This window comes from Myotis yumanensis, unplaced genomic scaffold (assembly GCF_028538775.1).
Source record: "Myotis yumanensis isolate MYYU_CA2020_CCGP unplaced genomic scaffold, mMyoYum1.0.hap1 SCAF_9, whole genome shotgun sequence".
Classification (NCBI taxonomy): domain Eukaryota; kingdom Metazoa; phylum Chordata; class Mammalia; order Chiroptera; family Vespertilionidae; genus Myotis; species Myotis yumanensis.
The window spans coordinates 46,060,891-46,077,453 of record NW_027223760.1 but is presented as its reverse complement, the minus strand read 5'-3'; the positions used below and the strand labels follow the sequence as shown (position 1 = coordinate 46,077,453).

The following is a 16,563-nucleotide window of genomic DNA, read 5'->3' as shown; positions in this document are numbered from 1 at the left end:
GTTTTTTTTTCCTCTGCCATTTTTTTGAGCCATCTTTTTTTGGGAATGACATGAAGGCCTTCTATGAGCTGGCAAAGATAGACACAAGTGCGGGTTGGTTTTGTTCCCCTTGTTTTCTAGCCTGCAAACACGTTTATGGTGTGACTCACTCAGTCCAGCTCGAAAAGACATCCTTGGAACTTCAGAGTATTTTGTGCAAGAACAAAAGGTGCACGGGTTCAGTTTGCAACACGAGTCATTCCTACCACACAAATTCCCTTCTTCTGTGCTGGCAAAGGAGGGGACACTTTGAGCCCTTTGGGTTTAGAAGATCTTCAAACGGACAATAGTGTGCAAACATCCCCCAAGAATATAACTTCAGTAGAACCACCTCAAGGCTGAGACCAAGGCTTTGAGAAAGCCCCTTCAGCAGCTTTCCTTCTGCTCTTCGCCCTGAACAAAGCCTGCCTGACAATGCTGAAAACTCCTTCTTTCTTTGGATTAAACCTCCTTTGCAGGAAAAGTATGCAAATGCTAAACGTGGCTTCCTTGTCTGAGGCTTCTCTCATCCCGCTATGCTTTCTCTGTCTGGCTCTCGGGGCAGACCATCCGCTACATGACGCAGAGACCAGCCTTCCAATTCAACATCCTTCATAGCCCCAACAGTCAGCTCCCTGGACCTAAAGGGGGCCGGCTCCTTTACTCAGAGTTAACTCTTCCCTGCATATTTTCTAAGGGATGGTAATTGTGCTAAAAGCCAACAAGGGAAGCATTCACTCTAGTTCTCATTTTCCCCCTCAGCAGTCTTCCTCTCTCTGCCTCCCTTTCACCTCCCCACAGATACACAAACTTTTCTTTTCTGGTACTCCCTGGTAACATTTCAAGTAAAGAAATAAAATGAAGGTAGAAGTTGGAAGCTACTGAAAAAAAAAAAGAGTTCAAAAAGCAAAGCTTATTGAATGGTGAAGTATCGCCAGGAAAATCACAAAGAAAGTGAAAGAAAATTAAAAATAAAATAAGTTGTTTTAGTTGACACAAATATATAAATATGGATTTATGTATTTGGAAAATATTTATGTAAAATGACCACATACTAAGCTGGTTACAGGTCTCAGATGTTTGTGCAGAGAATAAAAAAATTCTGCAAATTCATTTTCTTCACATATATCTTCTTTTCAAAGCTTATTTTCACCCTGCATTACAAATATAAAAGGTACAGATAAATGGAAATGATTTTTGTCTCACCAGCCTCTCTTCTTTATCCTTAAGCTGCAGACAAGACAGAGATAGTCAAAAATCTTACTTTCTCTTGTGAACGTTTCAGATCCTGGTAGGTGGGCAGTGGACCCCTGTGTATTGTATTACGTTCTCACAGATAGACTAGCACCTACCATGATCAGGAGATAATCTGCGGGACGAGGTGAGGTAATAAAATAAATTATTTACTGTGAAGACTTCCCATCAGCCATGAACTGTTGAGCTACAGTTAAATGGATCAAACTGGAAAACAGTCATGTCTTTCTTGCCATGCCTCCATCCTCTTCACCCACATAACAACACAGAGCAGTTAGTGCTGGCATAGGAAAGGAGGTTATGTTATAAAAAAAAAAAGACTAAAAAAGCAGCTTCTGGGAAAATGTACTGAGATAAGCAGTAGGTGAAGGAAGAATCTGGACTCTCAAATCCTTATTCTAATGTGATTACTTTAGCTCTTCTACTTACTTTGGCTACATTATGTTTTCATGCTCTATCTTACTCATCTGGACACTGTTATTTCTAGTGTTAATTTACCAGCATTTCTTATTATTAAATGTCAAATTATAAAATGTTCTGTGGTTGTATATAAGTTTAGCTGGCTTGCTATTTGACTCTTCGTCATATACTATTATCTATGGGAGTCCGAGGTTGGAACTATAATGAGCAACTACTATGGCTATAAAACTGTAAAGAAACTAACTTTATTAAATATACAATAAAATTTATAAAACCAGTTTTCGCTCCTAAACCAGGTATATGCCAGTTTAATGTATTTTTCTTTATATTCATATTTTATATGCACAAGCAGAATATTATACTTTTTTCACATGATCACATGTATTTATCAATGCAATTTGCCACTATGACTATAATTTTAAAAGCTGAATAATATTCTAAGTAGTTTGGTACATTTTAATTTACCTTTCAAAATATTTATCATCAATTGTAAATAATTTATGTTCAATCTGTCTTATGTTTGTTATTTCAACATTTTTTCTTTGTCTTTATCATCACCCATCATCATCAAATAAGTTATTGAGTTACTAAATATTAGGTGATTTTAAAGAATTGGTTAGATACACTTTAAGACCTTCAAATACTTATAAGTTTATTTGTATTTAGGCAAAATGGGCAAAAAACTGGAGTTAACTCTTATAGAAACTTAAAATTCATAAACATCAGTATGAATTTATTCATGAAAAGACTTTTACACACCTACTGTGTGCTGAGCACATTACAAGTAAAACCACGAGGATACTAAATTCTTTAACATTTCTTTCAACTTCAAAAACTGTCTTAAATTTTTATCCCTAGAAAATCAGTTATTTCACTTTTTAGTATTGGCATTTCCCCTAAATGCTATCAATATATCTTAATATATAAAATTCTACATATTCACAAAAGCTAAATTAAGGGGGGCATTATTCATTTTAGCAAATGATATATGAACAAAGAAAGCATATTATTTTAACTAAATAATTTATGTGTAACTTTTCAAGAAACACATTATATACATGTTGAAAAATGTATATTAACCATACCCAAAATAGATTAACAAACTTTTAGGGCTGGAGGATGAATAAGTTTCAGCTAAAAAGAAGGGTAAGTGTTGGTTTAATTTCTAATATTCTAATATTATGTTAGAAGTATAAATGACATTTTATGTATGTTCTTTACTTACTTTCAAGACATGCTTTACTATAATCATAAGTTCTAAGAAACGAAGAAAATACCACATCTTCGTTCAAGGTTGTTATATGATCCCCAAAGAACATTCCAATTGTAAGGTGTGTTGATTCTCCTGTTTCTGACCAGGAAGTCATGTATGCTTCCTAGTGGGCAATCACATTAAAATCCAAGCTCTTTAGCATGTTATTCTAGACCAGCGGTTATCAACCTGTGGGTCGCGACCCCTTTGGGGGTCGAACAACCCTTTCACAGGGGTCGCCTAAGACCATCGGAAAACACATATATAATTACATATTGTTTTTGTGATTAATCACTATGCTTCAATTATATTCAATTTGTAACAATGAAATTGGGGGTCACCACAACATGAGGAACTGTATGAAAAGGTCACGGCATTAGGAAGGTTGAGTACCACTGTTCTAGACCCTTCACAATCTAGCTTCATATCACTTTTTCAGTCCCATCTTTTCTCATTCCCCCATCACTGGGCCCTTTAGCTTTACCAGACCATTCCCTAAGATGCTATACTTTGTGACATAGCTTTGCTCTCAGTGTTTTCTCGGATTGAAAACACCCTTCTCCTGGTTCATGCCTACAGAAAACCTAATTCCTTCTTTTGCTCAAAAGCTCTTCCTTTTTGAAACATCAAAAACCTCTGGTAGAATCGATTCTTAACTCACTTGTTCTCCCATATAAACTCATGCAAATTTCTGTGTAACCTATGCTGAAATTTAAATGTTCATTATCTGTGTCTCTAAATTGTGTGTCTTCCAAAACAAAACCAAACAATCCAATTATAAGATAGGCAATGGATCTGAATAGACACTTCTCAAAAGAGGGCATACAAAAGGCCAACAGAAAAGATGCTCAACAAAACTAATCATCAGAGAAATGCAAATAAAAACCACAATGAGATATCACCTCACACCTGTCAGAATGATGATCATCAATAAATCAACAATAAAGTGTTGACCGGGGTGTGGAGTAAAGGGGACACTGTGCACTGTTGGTAGGAATGCAGATTGGTGCAGTCACTGTGGAAATCAGTGTGGAAGTTCCTCAAATAATAAAAAATGGAACTGCCTTATGACCCAACAATTCCATTTCTGTAGAAACCCAAAAATACTAATTCAAAAGAATATATGGACCCCTATATTTATTGCAGCATTATTTACAATAGCCAAGATATGGAAGCAATCCATGTGCGCACCAATATGTGAGTGCATAAAAAAGCTGTAATATATACTGGAATATTAGCCATAAAAAAGAACAAAATCTTACTATTTGTGACATCATGGATAGACCTAAAGGGTATTATGCTGAGTCAATTAAGTTAATCAGAGAAAGACAAATAGCATATGATTTCACTTATATGTGGAATCTAAAGAACAATAAAAATTAACAAGCAAATAAGAAACAGACTCATAGATACAGAGACAGACTAATGGTTGATAGAAGTGAGAGGGGTTGAAGGAATGGGTAAAAAAGGTGAAGGGATTAAGAAGTATAAATGAGTAGTTACAAAATAGTCACAAAAATGTAAATACAGAATAGGGAATATAATAAATAATCCTATATAATAAAGAGGCAATATGCAAATTGACCCTCACATCCTCACAAAATGGCTGCCTACAACTGGGCCGGCAGGAGGGTTAGTGAGGGACAACCAAACAACTGAACAAGCAGGCTGTGTGGGGCAACTAGGCCAGCAGGGGGGGGTTAGCGAGGGATGACCAAATGACCGAACAGCAGGCAGCGTGGGGTGACTAGGCCGGCGGGGGGGGGGGGGGGGGGGGGGGGGGGGGGCGGCGGGGGGAGGCCAGTTTGGGATGACCAGGCCAGCAGGGGAGGGGGCAGTAAGAAGTGACCAGGCCGGGCAGTAAGGGGTGACCAGGCCGGCAGGGAGGGGACAGTTGGGGGTGATCTGGCCAGCAGTGGGGGGCAGTTGGGGATGACCAGGCTGACGGGGGGAGGGGGGGGTGGTGGTGGTGGTGGTGGTTAGGGGCAATCAGGTCAGCACGCAGAGGCAGTAAGGGGCGACCAGGTTGGGGTTGGGGGCTGTTAGGGGTGACCAGGCAGGCAGGCAGGTGAGCGATTAGGAACCAGCGATCCAGGATTGTGAGAGGGATGTCCGACTGCCGGTTTATCGGGCCTAAACTGGCAGTCAGACATCCCCCAAGGGGTCCCGGATTGGAGAGGGTGCAGGCTGGGCTGAGGAACCCCCCCCAACCCCCGGCCATGTGCACAAATTTCATGCACCGAGCCTCTAGTATTGTAATAACTATGTATGGTGCCAGGTGGGTAGTGGAAATATCAGAGGATCACTTTGTAAAGTATATGGTTGTCTAACCACTATGCTGTACACCTGAAACTGATACAAAAATAATATTGAATGTAAACTGTATTTGAAAAATATTTTTAAAACTTAAAAAAAAATTTTGTCTTAACACTGGAAACTATCTTATTCACTGCTGCCTACAACAATACCCATATAATGGCTACTCAAAAAAAACCCCACAACTTGTTGAAAGAACAGAAGATTATGGTATGGCGAGTTAGTTAAATATTCACTAATTCAGTCAACATTAAAAAACTATTTTGATGGGCATTATGTTCCATACTAGGAGATGGAGACATTATAGTGAAGTAAGGATAAAACAGTACCCAAATTTCCTGTATTCTGAGATTTAGATTCTGGCGAGGAAGACAGACAAATGACAGAGGACTTCAATACAGAGAAGCTGGAGCGTTGGCTTTGTTTCCAACATGTTTTTAAAACAGACATACATTTATTCATGTTCACAAAATACACTGCACACTGTCAGACATCTTGCTACATTCTACCATGGATCCCGAGTCAGAGGTTGGAACATCTCAGGATTCATAACTCGGACACTGTCCTTTCTGTGCGTGACTCCTCTTCTCCACTTCTGTCCATTTTCAAGCAAGTCTGAGTCTTGAGAGTAATTTCTCTGTCTCCCTTCTGAATCTGACATCAGGTAGCTCTGTCCTCAGTTTAGCAACTCATCTTGAATTCCTTCCATTTGATTGTGAACCTGTCCCAGACTTCTGCCTCTCTGATTTCATTTTCTGGGTATCACCTGGGCTTTAAAACCTCACCGACCTTAACCTAGTGATCAAGGTCAACATGACCAGTGATGAGTCATGTGGATATCATGTACTTCCTCACAGGCTGTGATGAGAAGAGCACTACATCTTGGTGTTATTCTTCTCCAAAACCCATAACCCCAGTATAACAGGAGAAAACATCATAAGGGAAATTCTAGAAAATACCTGAACAGTACTCTTTCAAAGCATGAAGTTCATAAAGAACAAGGGAAGATTAAGAAACTACCACAGACCACAGAAGACTAAGAAGACTATGATTAAATGCAATGTGGTACCCTGGATGGAGTCATGAGACAGAAAAAGGACATGAGCGTGAAAACAGATGAACTACAAATAAAGTTGCTGTTTAATTAATAAGAAGGGACATATGTTAATATCTTAAGTTGATAAATGTACCATGGATATAAAGGTTGTTGATATTAAAAGTTGGTGAAGGGTATAGCTCTCTACACTCACTTTACAACTTTGCTATAAATCTACAAGTGTTTCAAAAAGAGTTAAAAAAAGAACCCTAATCTGACTGCGAATCATGTTGAATAGTAACTTTTAATTCTGAATCTCAAATTCACCCAGATTTCCATGAGCTACTTCCTACTGTGTGGGTAGAGAAAAACCTGAGTCCCTTCTCCTGAAAGAAATTGAATTTATGCTGAGTCTGATCAAGGCACTGTATTGAATCCTGAGTCCTATAAAAAAAAATCTATGAAAATGGCCTGATGACTTGGTGTTTTATAGTCAGAATCTCTCCATGCAAGGTCAAACCTAATGCATATAAAAAAGGAAAAGTTGCAGCCCAAACAACTAATATATAGCAAAGGTCTTTTAACACTTGGTCTGCTAATCATCAACAACATAGCAAATGATACTCTATTGTAATTTTCAGATGGTATACCTGTGAACACAAGAATAGAAATTTTATCCATTGTACCCCCAGAAAAACTGAGATATTCAATTAGATGGATAGAAGTGGAATAATTTTATACAGAAAAAAAATTCAGTGAACAGTAATTTATTCACGGGGGAAAATGTTACCAACATAATTAGCATGTTAGAGATACAGCACAGCACTAGTGATATAGAGCAGTGGTTCTCACACTTTTTGGTCTTAAAGACCCTTGATATTTTCAAAAATTATAGAGGACCCCAAAAGAGCTTTTGTTTACATGGATTATAGCTATTGATATTTAGCATATTTGTAATTAATATTTATTTATTTATTTATTTATTTTAAAAATATATTTTATTGATTTTTTACAGAGAGTAAGGGAGAGAGATAGAGAGTTAGAAACATCGATGAGAGAGAAACATCGACCAGCTGCCTCCTGCACATCTCCCACTGGAGATGTGCCCGCAACCCAGGCACATGCCCCTGACCGGAATCGAACCCGGGACCTTTCAGTCCGCAGGCTGACGCTCTATCCACTGAGCCAAACCGGTTTCGGCTGTAATTAATATTTATTAATTAATTAAAAATAAATTCATTACATGTTAATATAAAAACATTATTTGAATAAAAAGAACTATATTTTCCAAACAGAATTAGTGAGAAGGGTGGCACTGCTTTATTATGAAAATCTTTTTAATGTCTGGCTGAACAGAGGATAGCTGGATTCTCATACCTTCTTCTGCATTCAATCTGTTCTATGACATGTTTTGGTTGAAGCAACTGAAGAAAATATGGTCTCTCACAGATAGGTAGTTGGAAAAGAAAAACATATATTTAATAGCCCTTTCAGATATTTGTAGATATATATTCTTCTTTTATAGTACAACAAAACTCAGCAAGTGGTAGTTTCTTAAGGGTTAGTTGCACTGGGAAATCTGAAACCATATCTAATGAATTCTTGGTGTCCTGTTACTTTAAAATCGATTGCTTTATTTTACAATTGTAGTGAATATTTTATTCATGCAATGATTTTCTAAATCATGCATTGGTCATTTGAAAACACTGGTTCAATGAGTTATGCAGACCTTTCAAATGTTGACACATTTCACTATGTAATGGGGAATAAAAACTTTATACTACCCTGACTAACCATGAAATGGAATTAGAATAAAATATACTAACAAACTGATAAAAGCAACTCATACTGACAGTTTCCATAAAAGCATATTGTAGGTACCAGCAGTTCCAGTTCCTGCTTGTACAAAAATGGCCTTGAGCATGACTTCGGTTGACTCAGATCGCCCAACTGCAGGAATTTGGCTAGCACTGACCAGTTCCAGTATGCTGACATTAATAATCCATATGGGGACCAGCAAGGACACTGCCTGTATGTCCACAGCCCCTCCCCCTGATCTCTTTGTTCTGCTTTACCTCTCCCTCCCTATAAAAACCCCTGCCTGCACTGAAATGCTAAGAGGGGTTTGGACAAGCATCCCTCCCCCACCCCCCCCGCCATCTTCTCAAGATGCCAGCACTTAGATAAACCTCTTTCCTTTTTTAAAAAATACGTTTACATTGATTTTTTAGAGAGAGAAAAAGGGATAGGGAGAGAGAGATAGAAACATTGATGAGCTGCCTCCCACACCCCCCTACTGGGGATCGAGCCCACAACCTGGGCATGTGCCCTGACCGGAAATGAAACCTGTGACCTCTCGGTGCATGAGACAATGCTCAACCGACCCGGTCAGGGCCTCTTCTCTTTTTTACCAGCATCTGTATCACGAGTTTGGTTTTCACGTTGGTAGGGAGTTGAACCTTGTTCTGGCTATAACTACATAATATCAAAAACTCCCATCTGCTTATATCACCACCCATCTCACTTGAAAAAGTGTTTGGGAAATTGTCAGCTCATAGTGGCAAATACAGTTTTCTAAAGTTTCCCCAAACTCTAATTTTCGAAGGAAAGCCTTAATAATTTTATCATTGGCAGCAAATACTATGAGTTCTTTGCTTTGGGTGATAGACTTAATTTTTCTTACTTTTAAGAAAATGTCTGCCAAATACCCCCATTTAAGTAACAACATTTATTTGTCAGCTAGTTATTCTTTCAAGTGAAGGCCATATTTCAGGAAATAAAAAAACAACTTGTTCATCTTGCAACTCAAATACCTACACCAGAGCTTTTCCTGAAACAGCCATGGTAATGAGGTCTACATGGAGATGGTTTATGTAAACTACCCATTGAGTCACACTGAACACTAAAGAACATTTACTCAAAGGGAGATATCTAACAAAATCAATTACTTTTACCTCTTCATCCAGATAATTACATTATTATTTTGTTGTTGTTGTTAATCCACACCTGAGGATATCTTTCCATTGATTTTTAGAGAGTGGAAGGGAGGAGAGACAGAGAGAGAAACATCAATGTGTGAGGAACAAATCGATTGGTTGTCTACCACACGAGCCCTGACCAGGGCCGGGGATCGAGCCTACAACTGAGGTACATACCCTTGACTGGAATCGGACCTGGGACCCTTCAGTCCGCAGGCTGATGTTCTATCCTATCCACGAAGCCAAACCGGTCAGGGTCTAGAACATTATTAACTGAAACTGGCTTTTTAAAACAGTTACCATGGGGTGATGGTAAAGGGAACAGTGCCTAGGAATATGGTTTGGTGCCACTGCCTCAATTCATGCTAAGGAACCAGCAGTTTTCCTCACCAAGCTTTTGCATCCTTACAGTGCAAATGTCAGCCGTTCAAAAGGCAAAGAACATCTCAGTATTATTACGAAAGCAGTTTTGACTTCCCATGAAGTCTCTGGGGACCCCCAGAGTATGTGCACCACACACTGAGAACTACTGATGTAGCGGACAATTGTAAGGATGCCATTTCTTTGGCACCTAGGGACCTTTCCTAGGGGAACCCACAAATCTGAAGGTGAAATTTTAACAACAAGGTCACTCAATCCATACTGTGGAAAGATTCAACACAGGGAATGATAACTAGGAGAGCGTCAATATGTACCAGCTATTACTGTAGTTCATGGAGAGGGGATTAACTGAGAAGGATGCAAGATTAGTAGAGAGTCTGCCCAGTCCCTGCATGCAGTGCAGACTTTGGAAGGCCAAGCTGAGGGCAGCGATGAAGAAAGAGGTGGGCAGGAGAGGGGGCAGGGCAGGAGACAAAGGCCACCATTCGCCCTGGCTCTGACCGCCAGGTGCCTCTGGCTCACCCATCCTGAGAGGTAAGGACATCTTACTTAAAGTTAGTCTGAAATTGGGAAATCCACTTGGACACAACTTAGACCCAATGCTCTTACTTAAAAAACATATTCTTGACAATGTTTTCTCTCGAAATAATTTATTCATTTCTCTAACAAATCCGTCAGTTATTAACGAATTGAGTTACTGTGGGAGAATTTTTTAAAAATCTTAACTTCAGATGAACCATTTCAGACAGTATATCATAATGTTTTTTTCAAAGGCCAGCTTTTGGACCACACAATAAAACTCCCAAATGAGGGGATGAGTGGATTCACACTGATGTTGAAATTTTTAGATTTGACAAACTAACGGAGTATATCTTGACAGCTATATTCAGTAGCTTATTGCTAAGCTTTTTATGCTGAATACAGAGCAGAATAAATTTTCCACCAGTGTTTTCAGTAGGAGGTTTTAAGATTCCTCTTCACTGAAGACAGCAGTCTGAGGCAGCTCGATAAAACAAGCATTGGCTATTGCATAACAGCTTCATAAACTGTCTCAATATTTAAGAGAAAAGGCAAAGACATTTTGAAAATATATGTTTTAACCAAAATCTGGATGCTAAGTAAACATCCTTTCGTGCTCAGCCAGAAAGACTTGCAGCTGTGGCATTTGTGACTTAAAATAACAAATGAAGATGTCCGTGTAAAAGATAAATGATACCATAAAAGTTTCTTATCAAAAGAAAAAAAAAACATTTTCTGTTGCAATTTATGTAGAAAAGGGCTTTACATTAAAGCCCCTTTAACATGTAAAAATACTGGAACCTTTAAATTTGGAGTTCAGTTTGAGTACATACTAGGCAACACTATTTTCTGTTTTGCCACCATATTCTCCTTTTACAAACTGCAGCTTAATTTTTCCTGTAAGGATATCTCTGTAGCTTCCTTTTGTTTGTAAACATGGCTACTGTAAGTTGCTGACTCTATGGTAAAATATCAAATTCTAGATGAACTGACAACCAGGCAGTAATGGAATTGGAAAGCTTCCTCCCCCTTTAAAGAAAAAACAGATTAAAATTTTAACATTGTACCAAAATACAATACAGTCATATTCTAAAATACACAAATGTATTTCAGCATGGATTAGATCTCAATCTCCCCAAAGGCAAATACTCTCCTCTGTAAGTGACTGCATAAGAAGCAGGGAGCCGGGCTTGGTTGGTGCAGCCTAGCTAACCACAGCCCTCTTAGAATTCAGTATGCAACTGAGCTAGTCTTCCACACCAGCAGAGGAAAAAAAAATCCCTCTTATTTTCTAAAGTTGCCCATCTCCGTTTCTGTTGAATTGCCACATCGCCCAGATAAAACATTTGAGAGTATGTCAGCTTTAATTAATGTAACATGACCTGATCATTTCCACAGTTAAGAATAAAGAAGTTTGCATTCTTTAAATCCAAAGCTCAACCTGGAGATTATGCTAAGTGGCTTCATTCATAGTCCACACTCCGCTGCTCCTGTCAGAAGGACAGCATTTGTCCCCTCTAGTGATAAACAAATTATACATGAAATCAATTCCACTTCACAATCATTTTTCCTATTGGGCATTATCTTTCCTTCTCTGCTCCCTCCAGTTAAGCCCACATCCTGTAACTTGCTAATGAGCTGGGGGCTTTCTGTTCCAGGTGGCACCCCCTGCCTCGAAGTCATGACATTTCCCATTTCGAATGCTGCTGGCATTTTTCGACAGCTCCTGTTAACTAGCCTTTTTGACCTGCGCTAAGAGGAACTCATCTGATCGAATCCTCTAGCCTGCCAATCATTCTAGCAAATGATCTTCACAGTCACTCCCAAGGCAGGAATGGGGGGGGTGGGTGGAAGAAAGAAATGCGAGTGAGAGAATGAGGGAGTAGGCAAGCGGCTGCCTCTGCAGCTACCTAATGAGAATACTTTAAGTCTCCGAGGCAGCTGAAACACTGAAAAACTGGTGGGAAAATTAGGACACAACTGAATGCCTGGCTCTGTAATTACTGATTTCTTTCCATCCTGAGATCATTTCGAGAGCAACACCTCTGAGATGTGCCAGTTTCTAAAGAACACAAGAACACCCTACCTGACGTGGAGAAAATAGATGTATTTCTCCTGCCACTATCAATATGCAATTCCCACAATCCCTCTCTGTCAAACAGCAACCCTCGCAGAATTAATTATGTGCTATAAGCTCGTTAAGTGTGCATTTGTAAACTAGGGGTGATTATCATGTTTGCCACAGTGAAGGAAGACCTCCCCCCACCCCACCTCAGGCATGTTTTAAATGTTACCATCATTTGGGGGTGTTGATTTATGCTCATTTACATAAAAACAAACAGGTATGGTTGAACATGGCACTGGGCTCAAGGAGGATTTAACAGTGAAAACATGGGCATTCTTATTAATGAGGCAAAAAAATTTTTCCCTTCTAGATTTTCTTGCTGTGCAAGTTATTTGGTGGGTTCTCAGCCCACAGAGTAGCTCAATGATGTTAGGAAGAAAGATTGGGTATATGGACCTTTGACAATGGATCACAATTCTAGGTATCTTAATATAAAGTAGATTTGTTGACCAAGAAATGATACAACATAATTAATCATTACACCACTCTATGTAATAATGTAAAATAAATACTGTACATGATTTAATTGCACATGATAATCACACATCTTTCCCCATTTATAGTAATTAGACCAATAGTCCCATTTACAGTAATTATTATATGTAATTGAGGGCATTTTACTAATTGCATTGAAAATGATAATCCAGAGCAATTAAAAATCCAAGGGCAGTATACATAAAGCAAACTACATTAAAAGAATGGTGATAATTTAAAGAAAAAAAGTTCACCCCAAAATGGAAGTTAACAGTCACAGTATTTTTTTAATGTATATATTTTTAATTTTTAGAGAGAGAGAGGAAGGGAGAAGGAAAGATAGAAACATCCACATAAGAGTAAAACATCCACTGGCTGCCTCTTGCATGCCCCTTCTGGGGATTAACCCAAACCCAGGCATATTCACTGATCAGAAATCCAACATCAACCTTTTGGTGCATAGGATGGTGCCCAACTGAGCCACACTGGCCAGGGCAACAGCCACAGTATTTGATTCCATGCTTGACATATATGGTGATATTTATTATGAGTTAAATTTCCATCAACTTCTCCAACTTTTGTATTTTTTGTTTGTTTGAGAGTTTGTGCATTATTTCCATAGGTGGAAAGCAACCCTTTGACTAATCTATGATGCTATCCTAGCAATTATTCTACTGGCTGTGTGAGCATACAGAGTGTGTATGTTCGTGTGTGTGTGTGTGTGTGTGTGTGTGTGTAGGAAACAGCTATCCAAAATTCCAAAAGAGACGTGGTAAATTATTCATTTGTACAACTGATTTGATGTTCTTAAAAGCTTTATTTCATAGAAGCATCTCAGTGTATTGCAAACATTTTGTTAACTATACTTGTAATAATTTAGCTAAAATGTTTAACTTTGTTAGACATGAAATACCTTTGGGTTGAGCTTTTCATAACATTTGCTATCTGTCTAGAATTTTAATGTGTCTAAGGCCCTGAATCCCTGGCTTTTGTCCCGGAGCCCCAGTGTGCACCCCTCCCTGACCCCACTCCCCATTTCTACCCAGACAAAGCTCCCACATGAGGACGATCTCAGGAGGAGTGATGAGCATCGTGAGACAATGGGAATAGTTTCAAGCTTCTTTTTGCCTTCCCTTCCCGACATTATCATTTAGACATTGTCCTCCATGCATTCAAATGTCATCTCAGACCATCAGCCCACTTCAACTCAAACAGCCTCCTTTCATGCTCAGACACTTCTTAGAGTATCCGCAGACCACAAAGACTGTCTAGTGGGACTCAGCTGCTACCCTGGTATTAATAATACAATACAGTGCACTTAGGGCATAGACGATTCCCTCTGTATCCCAAATTCATAAGACTCGCCATGAAATAAAAAGGAAAATCGAGCACCTGAGCTGATTGTAACTGCTTGCTATAATCTATGTGACTGTTAACTTCATAACAGTGTGGCCAAGCACTCTAACAGACATCTGGCTTACTAGCCACATCACATCCCGTGTCTACTATTTTTTACAAGAAAGCTTCACTCATATTATGCTGCTGGCTAAATAGTCCCTAAGAAATTAATTTGGGTTTTAAAAAGACAGCGATACAAGTTGCAGTTTTTATTCATAACCCCCCCCCCCCCCACTTTGAAAGCTCATCTGACTTGAAACACCGAATCACAAAAATATAGCCAAGTTTTGAGCATCCATGGCTGATGAACCAATCTGTGAAACATAAAACGCTTCTTGTCTTTTAGTCTTTTTGCTTTTAAAAACTCTCAATCAGAGAAGGGAAAAGGAAAAGGGCAAAAACTATTATTATATTTAGTTTTAAAAATATCACTTTGAATTCTTTTTAAGAAAAACACACTGAAATATTTAAAGGTAATGGAGTGTCATGTGAGTTAAAACAATAGTTTAGAAAAGCAATGTGCATGTGCACACATTTGTGCATGCCTGTGTGTGTGTGTGTGTGTGTGTGTGTGTGTCTGTGTGTGAGAATAGCAAATGTAGTAAAATGCAAACATTTGGGGAAAATAGGGAAAGGGCATCAGGAATTCTTTGTACTATTCTTACTATTTCTGCAACTTTCCTATAAGTCTGAAATTATGTCAATAGAAAAAAATGAAATGAATGCTTAAAAATGTACTCTGGATGAAGCACGATACATTTAACTTCACTTTCACTCTGCTTTGTCACATTCCCAGGACATAATTAAGCAGATTAGGTAGCAAAGGCCTTAGAGTCCTTTGCTAACCCCTTCACAGGGTTGGTGGTGATGGTGCAGAGCACAGGGAGAAGTGGAGAGGCAGAGAAGGGAGAGGGAGGAGAGAAGAGACAAACTTCCTTAGCCTACTAATTTGCATCGGTTTAGAGGAGATAACAGACTCTCCAGGGTAGAGGGAAACTAAGGAAAGTGGGTGGAGGTAGAGCAGGGAAACGAAACCACATTCCAGCCTCTTCTCAGCATTCTGCATTTGTGGTTTGAAGCACTGTCAATTTCCTGAATAAGATGCATTTTTTAATCTGCAGCAATGAAGGGGTAATGACAAAAACCAAGGATTCTTTCAGATAAAACCTTTAAGAAACACTGAGGTTTGTTTCCCCCTCTCTCTGTTGTTTCCAAAACTAGTCTTGTCAACCACCGGAGACAACAGACAATAAAACTGTAGTCGTTTGATAGGAAAAAAATTTGCAGATTCATGAAGAAAATAATAGTTCTTACAGAAAAAAAAATCAGAAGCCTTCCTGCTGCTGAAAGAAAGTTAGATCCCAAACTTGAATTTCTTACATTGTGCTAAGTACTGATTGGTAGTGTCTCCTTTTGTGACTAAAGGTGTGAAAATACAACATTGCTTAAAAAGACCTTTAGTCTTTTGAGGAAACGTCATACTGTTTTCCACAGTGGCTGCACCAGTCTGCATTCCCACCAGCAGTGCAGGAGGGTTCCTTTTTCTCTGCATCCTCTCCAGCACTTGTCGTTTGTTGATTTGTTGATGATAGCCATTCTGACAGGTGTGAGATGGTACCTCATTATTGTTTTGATTTGCATCTCTTGGATGATTAGTGACTTTGAGCATGTTTTCATATGTCTCCTGGCCTTCTGTATGTCCTCTTTCGGAAAGTGTCTAGTTAGGTCCTTTGCCCATTTTTTTGATTGGATTATTTATCTTCCTTTTGTTAAGTTGTATGAGTTCCCTGTAAATGTTGGAGCTTAAACCCTTACTGGTGATAACATTGGCAAATATGTTCTCCCATGCAGTGGGCTTTCTTGTTGTTTTGTTGATGGTTTCTTTTGCTGTGCAGAAGCTTTTTATTTTGATGTAGTCTCATTTGTTTATTTTCTCCTTAGTTTCCATTGCCCTAGGAGTTGTGTTGGTAAAGATATTGCTACGACAAATGTCTGCTATTTTGCTTCCTGTGGCTTCTTCTAAGATTTTTATGGTTTCCACAAAAACTAAAAATGGAACTGGCATTTGACCCAGTAATACCAGTTCTAGGTATATATATCTCAAGAAAACAGAAACATTAATCAGAAAGGATATGTGCACCCCTATGTTTATAGCAGCACAATTTACAATAGCTAAGATTTGGAAACAGCCAAAGTGCCCATCAGAAGACGAGTGGATTAGAAAACTGTGATACATCTACACAATGGAATACTATGCTGCGGTAAAAAAGAAGGAATTCTTACCATTTGTAACAGCATGGATGGAACTGGAGAGCCTTATGTTAAGTGAAATAAGCCAGTCAGAGAAAGATAAATATCACATGGTCTCACTCATTTATGGAATATAATGAAC

General features: G+C 38.8%; 1 protein-coding gene across 3 annotated transcripts in view; it reads right to left on the bottom strand.

The window, feature by feature from the left end:
- The window catches only part of CDK14 (cyclin dependent kinase 14), a 522,981-nt gene that overhangs the window by 63,124 nt on the left and 443,294 nt on the right, over positions 1 to 16,563 (bottom strand). The window contains exon 15 of one of the 3 annotated variants that reach the window (XM_070424219.1): positions 1,132 to 1,172. The exons of the other annotated variants lie outside the window; for them this stretch is intronic. The gene's annotated coding sequence lies outside the window, so the exon portion shown is untranslated. Of the gene's footprint in view, positions 1 to 1,131; positions 1,173 to 16,563 lie in introns of those variants that run through there. 3 annotated transcript variants of the gene reach the window in all.